The following is an 8675-nucleotide window of genomic DNA, read 5'->3' on the forward strand; positions in this document are numbered from 1 at the left end:
ACAGAGAGGAAGGGAGAGGGATAGAGAGTTCAACCCCCACCGTGGATATGCCCACAACCAAGGTACATGCCCTTGACCGGAATCGAACCTGGGACCTTTCAGTCCGCAGGCCGATGCTCTATCCACTGAGCCAAACTGGTTAGGGCTCGATGTGTTTCTTTCACACCGATGTTTCTATCTCTCTTCTACTCTCCCTAAGAATCAATGAAAAAATATCCCTTGGGCGAAGATTAACCAAAAAAAAAAGAAAAAAGAAAAGAAAATTACTTCATAGCCGGCCACTGTGGTTCAGTGGTTACAGCGTTCACCCAAACATCAAAGGGTCCCGGGTTCAATTCCTGGTCAAGGGCAAATACCTGGCTTGTAGGTTCAACCCCTACCCAGGTTACAGTGAGTTCCAGGGGCAAACAATCTTTGTATCCTTCTCACATGTATCTCTCTCTCTCTCTTTTCCACCCCTCTCCCTTCCACTCTCTTAAAAAAAAAAAAAAATCAATGAAAAAAATATCCTCAGATGAAGATTAACAACAACAAAAAAACTTTATAGGTAAACATTGGTATGGATGTAAAGGGGCCACATGCTAACCTAACAAGCTCAGGGAAGGCCTGTGTGCAGGCCTTGCAAACTCAGAGACCTAAAGTACCAAAAAAGGGGGGTCTGAAACGAAAACTTTTTTTAAAAATATATTTTATTGATTTTTTTACATAGAGAAAGGGAGAGGGATAGAGAGTTAGAAACATCGATCAGCTGCCTCCTGCACACCCCATACTGGGGATGTGCCCGCAACCAAGGTACATGCCCTTGACCGGAATTGAACCTGGGACCTTTCAGTCCGCAGGCCGACGCTCTATCTACTGAGACAAACCGGTTAGAGCTGAAATGGAAACTTTAACTAAAAGTAGTTTATGGCAGGTTTCGTATTCATGTCCTAGGCTAGTATCTTCCCTGACAAAAGTTAACTTTTTTTTTTTAATATATTTTATTGATTTTTTACAGAGAAGAAGGGAGAGGGATAGAGAGCTAGAAACATCAATGAGAGAGAAACATCGATCAGCTGCCTCTTGCACACCCCCCAGTGGGGATGCGCCCGCAACCAAGGTACATGCCCTTGACCGGAATCGAATCCGGGACCCTTGAGTCCGCAGGCTGACCCTCTATCCACTGAGCCAAACCGGTTTGGCAAAAGTTAACTTTTTTTTTAAAAGATTTTTTTATTGATTTTTACAGAGAGAAGAAGTGAGAAGGAGAGATAGATAGAGGCATCCATGAGAGGGGAAACATCTATAGGCTCCCTCATGCATGTCCCCTAATGAGGATCGAGCCAGCAACAAGGATGTGCCCTGACCTGGAATCTAACTAGCAACTTCTTGGTGCACGGGTCCAAGCTCAACCACTGAGCGACACAGACTGGGCCAAAAGTCAATTTTTACCTTAACTGAGCCTGTCAATTGTCTTTTGCATCTATGAAAACATACCTTGGGCCCGGCCAGCATGGCTCAGTGGTTGAGCATCGATCTCTGAACCAGGAAGTCAGGGTTGCGGGCTGGAATCCCAGTGTGGGGCGTGCAGGAGGCAGCCAATCAATGATTCTCATCATCGACGTTTCTATCTCTCTTTCCCTCTTCCTTCCTCTCTCTAATGAATAAAAATATATTTTTAAAAAACACACAAAAAAACAAAAACCCATACCTTGGGAATATCAGGGTAACTTCCCTTTATCAGGATCTCTCAGGGCACAATGAATGTACCAGGGCAGAGACTACAAATACTCTCATTATTTTTATCGTGTTAATTGTTGACTGTTAACTATCCTGTATCCACCTATATAAAAGATTTATCATTGCCCTAGCTGATTTGGCTCAGTGGATAGAGGGTTGGTGTGTGGACTGAAAGGTCCCAGTTCAATTCCGGTCAAGGGCATATGCCGGGGGTTGCGGGCTCGATCCCCTGTAGGGAGTGCATGAGGCAGCTAGCTGATTGATGATTCTCTCTCATCATTGATGTTTCTCTCTCTCCCTCTCCCTTCTTCTCTGAAATTAATATATTTAAAAAATATTTATTGCCCTAACTGGTCTGGCTCCGTGCATAGACTGTCGGCCTGCGGACTCAAGGGTCCCAGGTTCGATTCCGGTCAAGGGCATGTACCTTGGTTTCGGGCACATCCCCAGTACAGGGTGTGCAGGAGGCAGCTGATCGATGTTTCTCTCTCATCAATGTTTTAACTCTCTATTCCTCTCTGTAAAAAATCAATAAAATATATTTAAAAAAGAGAAAAGATTTATCATTTTATTTTTTTTATCCAATCCCAGAGGTTTCCCTGCTTTGCTTTCTCCCTCCTCCCTAATCTATCAGCAATAAATTTCCTATAACCAACCCTCTTAAGTGGCCTCTTTTCATTGTAATGTATCAATTAAGATGCAAAACTACCATTCTCTGGTGCATTACCTCAATGCCTTAAGATTTTGCTTCCTGCCAATTGGCGACAGTTTGGCTCATATAAACTCACAAAAATTCTTCACAGCTTTGAATATTTCTTAAGTTGACAGTGGTAAACAATATCTAAACCTGCTGGAAAAATGGCCACACTAACTTCCTGAATACAGTGTTGCCAAAAACACTGAATTTGTTTAAAAACAACAACAACAACAACAACCACACAAACCCCCAAAACATCTGCAAAGCATAATCGAGCACCTGCAAACGACGTGATATGTAATAAAGAATTAACATGTAGCCCTGACCGGTTTGGCTCAGTGGACAGAGCGTCAGCCTGCGGACTGAAGGGTCCCAGGTTGGATTCGGGTCAAGGGCATGTACCTTGGTTGCGAGCACATCCCCAGTAGGAGGTGTGCAGGAGGCAGCTGATCGATGTTCTCTCTCATCTGATGTTTCTAACTCTCTATTTCTCTCTCTTCCTCTCTGTAAAAAATCAATAAAATATATTTAAAAAATAAAGAATTAACATGTAAAATATAGAAGGTATTCAAAAGACACATTAGCCAAAAAAATCCGGATTAAAAAACGAGCTAAGGATGTAGAGACAATATTCCAAAAATTATGCCCAAATGACCAACAGGAATATAAAAAATGCTTTTCCTCGCTAATCAAGGTGGAATCCATTAGGCTCCCTGCCACACTACCAACCAGAAATCCTTCCCTATGAGTTCAGTGCAGCAGGTATTAGGGCTGCACGGAGAGAAGCCGGCAGTGCAAGCCAAGGACAGCAACTACCCAGAAAACCGGAAAATCACCCAGTGCCCACGGTCCACCTGTGAGGACAGAGCCCACCTGGGAAAAGGGGCCTGGGGAAATGCAAGGTTAAGTCCAGGTCACTGGTGAGAGTGAGGGTCTTACCCAGCGAGGATAGAAGTTCAAAGTTGTCCAGCATCACATTCAGGTACAGCTGTCTCTGACCCTCATCAAGGAGGCTCCATTCCTTCTTGGAGAAGTACAGGGCAATGTCCTCCAAGGTCACGCCAACCTGTCAGAATCGAGACAACTGAAACTGTGGTAGGCATTTATACAGACATAACGCAGGGCAAAGACAATGGGCCAACCAGCAGAGAAATGGGCAGGACCCCGAAACGGGTGTCTCGTCACTCCCGCTGCCCTGAAGCTGGCAAGGGGTGAACCTATGGAGAATGTACCTTTACATCTTGCCCTGTAGGAGTTAGGACACCTATAACGAATATAAAGAATTATTTTATTCATTTTGGGAAGTCACAGACGGGGGCCTTTATACGTTGGAACCTACTCTCTGGGAAAAGGATGCAGGAATGTTTTCTCTAAAGGTTGCTGTGAAGCATCCATCTTATATAAAAACTGCTGTTTGAAATTTTAACCCTGCTATTTTGGTGTCTATAAATGCTTGCTGGCTTAAATAATAAGGAAAACAAGACAACTCCCATTCTAGAGAGGCCATAAACCATCCGCAGACGAAGTTATCAGTGCTGGCGCCAGGCCAAGCCTTCGGTTGAGGTCTCAAAGCCCCAGCACATAGGGCTCTTCAAGGACTTGCAAAGGGGACCAGAAAAACCCCATAGGTGGGAGACAAAAAAGGTAAAAAGAGCCCTGGCTGGTTTGGCTCAGTGGATAGAGCATCAGCCTGCAGACTGAAGAGTCCCAGGTTCAATTCTGGTCAAGGGCACATGCCCAGGTTGTGGGCTTGATCCCCAGTAGGAGACATGCAGGAGGCAGCCAATCAATGATTCTCTCTCATCATTGATGTTTCTATCTCTCTTTCCCTCTCCCTTCCTCTCTGATATCAATAAAGATATCTTTTTTTTAAAAAAAGGTAAAAAGATATAAATAGGGAAAGTTCCTCCAGAATTTGAAATACAGTTTTCTCTCGGCCTGCACGTAATAATAATAATAATAATAATAATAATAATAATGTGTAACTCGGTCTCTCTAAGCGTTGCTTGGTTCTTCTCCGGTCTTCTGTAACAGCTGCAGTAGTCTGACTTTTACTGGGTGTTCTAGTTACTGTCTTTCAGGATCTATACCTACAATATGAAATATTTGTATAACGTCGCCCTCCCTTATAGTGATGGACATACGAAGCTGCTGGCTAGCTGGTTTCTCTCCCATGGGGTAACTGTTTACTCCTGTAACCCTGCCAACAGCACCAGGGGGCCTTGCTCCTTAGGACCAGTGACTGTCTTGAGGCCTCAGAAACATCACAGGGTCAAGGCCATGGCACCAGACTGTTAAGGACCATCTCCACCTGGGGGCCCTGCTGCATATACTGCTTTAACCGTATTGGTAATGCTCCTGTTGTATCACAAATCGGGGAGCTGGACAAGACGCCTTAATCGGACACTTAGTTAGGAGTCATCTTTATTGTGTGCAGGTTCAGAGCAGATTACCTCTGTCAAATTCTGATCAAACCCTAACTGGTTTGGCTCAGTGGATAGAGCGTCGGCCTGCGGACTGAAAGGTCCCGGGTTTGATTCCAGTCAAGGGCATGTACCTTGGTTGTGGGTGCATCCCCAGTGGGGGGTGTGCAGGAGGCAGCTGATCGATGTTTCTCTCTCATGGATGTTTCTAACTCTCTATCCCTCCCCCTTCCTCTCTGTAAAAAATCAATAAAACGTATTTTTTTAAAAAAAAATTCTGATCACCGGTTTGGCTCGGTGGATGGAGCGTTGGCCTGCGGACTGAAGGGTCCCGGGTTCCATTCCGGTCAGGGGCATGTACCTGGGTTGCGGGCACATCCCCAGTGGGGGATGTGCAGGAGGCAGCTGATCCATGTTTCTGGCTCTCTATCTCTCTCCCTTCCTCTCTGTAAAAAAGCAATAAAATATATTTTAAAAAAAAATTCTGATCAAACACAGGAGGGAGTATTTCCTTTTTATATCCTTCTAGTTCTTTGTGTACGTTATTTTTGTAGACAGCGTGTAACCTTGAGTATCATATCATATCTATACAGGCACCTGGCATCAATATCAGCGTATCATTTAGATGGCTAGCTTGCAAGGTCAGACAATTAAGTTTATCTTTTCTATTATTGAAGCTAAAAAAAAAACAAAGTTATATTTTATAGAATAAGAGACTATCTAAAAATAACAGGTTCAAACAGCAGTTTTCCAAAGGAGGGATTACTACGCTTCACTCCCTTAATGTAGAAGTGACCCCGCTGGTTTGTGGCATGGGAAAAGCCCTGAAGGCCACCTCCAGGGCTACACAGGGGATAAATCAAGAACCGAGTCAGGCCAGGGAGGCAGTTCTAGAGAACTGGGCACAGCAATAGGTTATTTGCTGTTGCGGCATAACCATGGTTGTGAGGAATTTAAAGGAATAATTCACATTGATAGAAAACAACAATAAATTCAGGAAACCATCTCCAAGGTAAAATATCGAGAAGGGTGTTTTGGCTTTAACTTCCTGGCTACCCAGTCTGTCTGGGTCAATGGGAATTCTTTTTAATTTTTCTCCTGTTTTATTGCTTTGTAGTCTAATTGCTTGCTGCTGTATTCAGTATCTTCTTCTTTTTAAATCCCACATTCCCTGTGTTCCATCCCCATGAATTGCTTTTTTTCAAAAAATATATTTTATTGATTTTAAAGAGAAGAAGGGAGAGGGATAGAGAGTTAGAAACATCCATGAGAGAGAAACATCGATCAGCTGCCTCCTGCACACCCCCTACTGGGGATGTGCCCGCAACCAAGGTACATGCCCTTGATCGGAATCGAACCTGGGACCCTTCAGTCTGCAGGCCGACGCTCTATCCACTGGGCCAAACAGGTCAGAGCCCCACGAATTGCTTTTAAGGCAGAAACAAACGCAGTCCTGCAGGGTGTGATTTTTTTCATCTATAACTATTGTCGCCCTGACCGGTTTGGCTCAGTGGATCTCAGAGTGTCGGCCTGCGGACTGAAGGGTCCGGGGTTCGATTCCGGTCAAGGGCATGTACCTTGGTTGCAGGCACAGCCCCAGTAGGGGATATGCAGGAGGCAGGTGATTGATGTTTCTAACTCTATTCCTCTCCATTCTTCTCTGTAAAAAATCAATAAAAAATATTTTTAAAAAATAAAATAAAACTATTGTCATAGATATGAGGTGACAGAAATAGCAGCGGGGAAATGAAGGGGGCAGAAATAGACTATTGAGGACTAGCTATCAGTTATAAGAAACATTAATAAGAAATATTAAGCATGCTCTATTAACTGTGATTATTTTGTTTCATTAAACAAAGCACAGTCTGCCCTGGCTGGGAGTTGTACCAGGGCCCTGGGAGCTCACCAGGAAATGCAGCCCAAACTCCTTAGCAAGGAGCTGCCTATCAGGGAAAGATAAACCACTTTGTTGTAGGAATGAAGCAATGACGTTCTGATGGCCCCTTTCTTTTGCAAAGACCCAGTCCACGCTGCCTGTAATCTGTAACCATTATACTCATTCTGATTTCCCTTGGCCTCCTTCCCCACGAAATCCCTGTCCTTGTACCCCACGTGAGCAGCTGGCTTATGGGGGGAGGCAGAGCAGATTTGGGGGGTATGACCTGCTGCCCTCCCATACTGTCGGCATGACTGGAATAAACACTCATCTATGATTCAACCCTGTCTCTGCTGAATTGGCTCAAGCAGTGACAGGCAGCCCGGACCCATTGGCTGTCCAGTTTCAAAACCAGAACAGTCATTCTGAGACCCCGCAGTCCTACTCCTTACACATCTTCCCCTGCTCAACCTCCCCCAGGGCTCTAATGCTAATGCTGCTGCTCTCTCATCACAGTCCCATTAATCACTGTTACTGCCCTCAGCTACAGCAACTGAGTGGGCGGGAAGGGAAGGAGGAGGGGAGGATGTGGAGAGACAGTATATAAGTGCCATTTACGGTCTGGGCGATGCCTGCAGGGCCCCAGCCTTCCTGCCAAGCAACACCACTGCAGTCTCCTAGATCCTGCCTCCAAGACAAACCCAAACCTGGGTTTATGCTTCACCTGTAAGTCCCCACACCAGGTCCCTGGAACTATCAGCTCACACTTCCTCCAGATGTGCTCACCACTGGGTAATGTTTATCCCCTTCCTATCTTATTGATTTTTTTTTTTTTTTTTTTTTTTTTTACAGAGAGGAAGGGAGAAGAATAGAGAGTTGGAAACATCGATGAGCTGCCTCCTGCACACCCTCCACTGGGGATGTGCTCGCAACCAAGGTACATGCCCTTGACGGGAATCGAACCTGGGACCTTTCAGTCCGCAGACCGACGCTCTATCCACTGAGCCAAACCGGTTAGAGCCCCTTCCCATGTTCAGACCCCAGGTTCACTCCCTCAGCTCTGCCCCCTTCCTGCTCCAATGCCACTGGATCTCACTGGACTCACCCATGAACTTGGCATATGGCGTGCAGAGAGCTTGTAGTCCAGCCGGATCCAGGACCACCCCAGGCCCCTGATGGACCCACAGCCGGGAAAGCCCCGAATGAGCCTGTGACGTCCTCCCTGCAGCCTCTGATCTTTCCGTCAATACTCACAGCCACATCCTCAGGGACCTTCAGATGCAAGTCACCCCCGTCCTCTCTGCCCTGCACTTGCTGTGTCCTCAGAAGCCACAACACTCCTCTCTCCCCTCCACCTTCCTCACGGTCCTCCACTCGGGACTGAGCTGCAGGACGGGACAGGCACCCTCCCCAGGCTGTGGTGTCTGTGTGAGGAGGCGGTGAGGACCCGGGGGACATAAACTCACCGCAGCCCCGCGCCTCCACACGGGCGCCGCCATTGCCCTCTGTGGGCTGAGCGGGGAGGGAGCGGCGGGAGTAGAAGCCGCTGCGGGAATGGCGGTCCCTGTCCCGGCCCAGACGCGTGTGGGGTGGCGACTCTGACTTTCAATCCCATGTGCGAGCTGTGAGCAGGATTGGAGGCTCCGACCACGGGCTGTGAGGCGGCAAGGACCGCTCCCCAGCCTCCTCCACGGGACTCTGAGACCAGGAACTCCTGACCCCCTGAGACAAAACAAAATCCCGCCTGGAGGACTACAGCTCCGCCCACAAACAGGAGAACGGAAACGCCTTCTCTGAGCTCCCATTGGCTCAGCCTGGTGGCATTCCATGCAAGGCCTTCTGGGTAGAGCAGGAGACATATGTAATGCCCTTTGTAATACTTTAAGCAATAAAAAAACAAAAGATAATATCGAACCAAATGCCCCCGAAGTGTCTTCCTGTGCATGGGATTTGGTCAATG

This window comes from Myotis lucifugus, unplaced genomic scaffold (assembly GCF_000147115.1).
Source record: "Myotis lucifugus unplaced genomic scaffold, Myoluc2.0 scaffold_2305, whole genome shotgun sequence".
NCBI classification, from domain to species: domain Eukaryota; kingdom Metazoa; phylum Chordata; class Mammalia; order Chiroptera; family Vespertilionidae; genus Myotis; species Myotis lucifugus.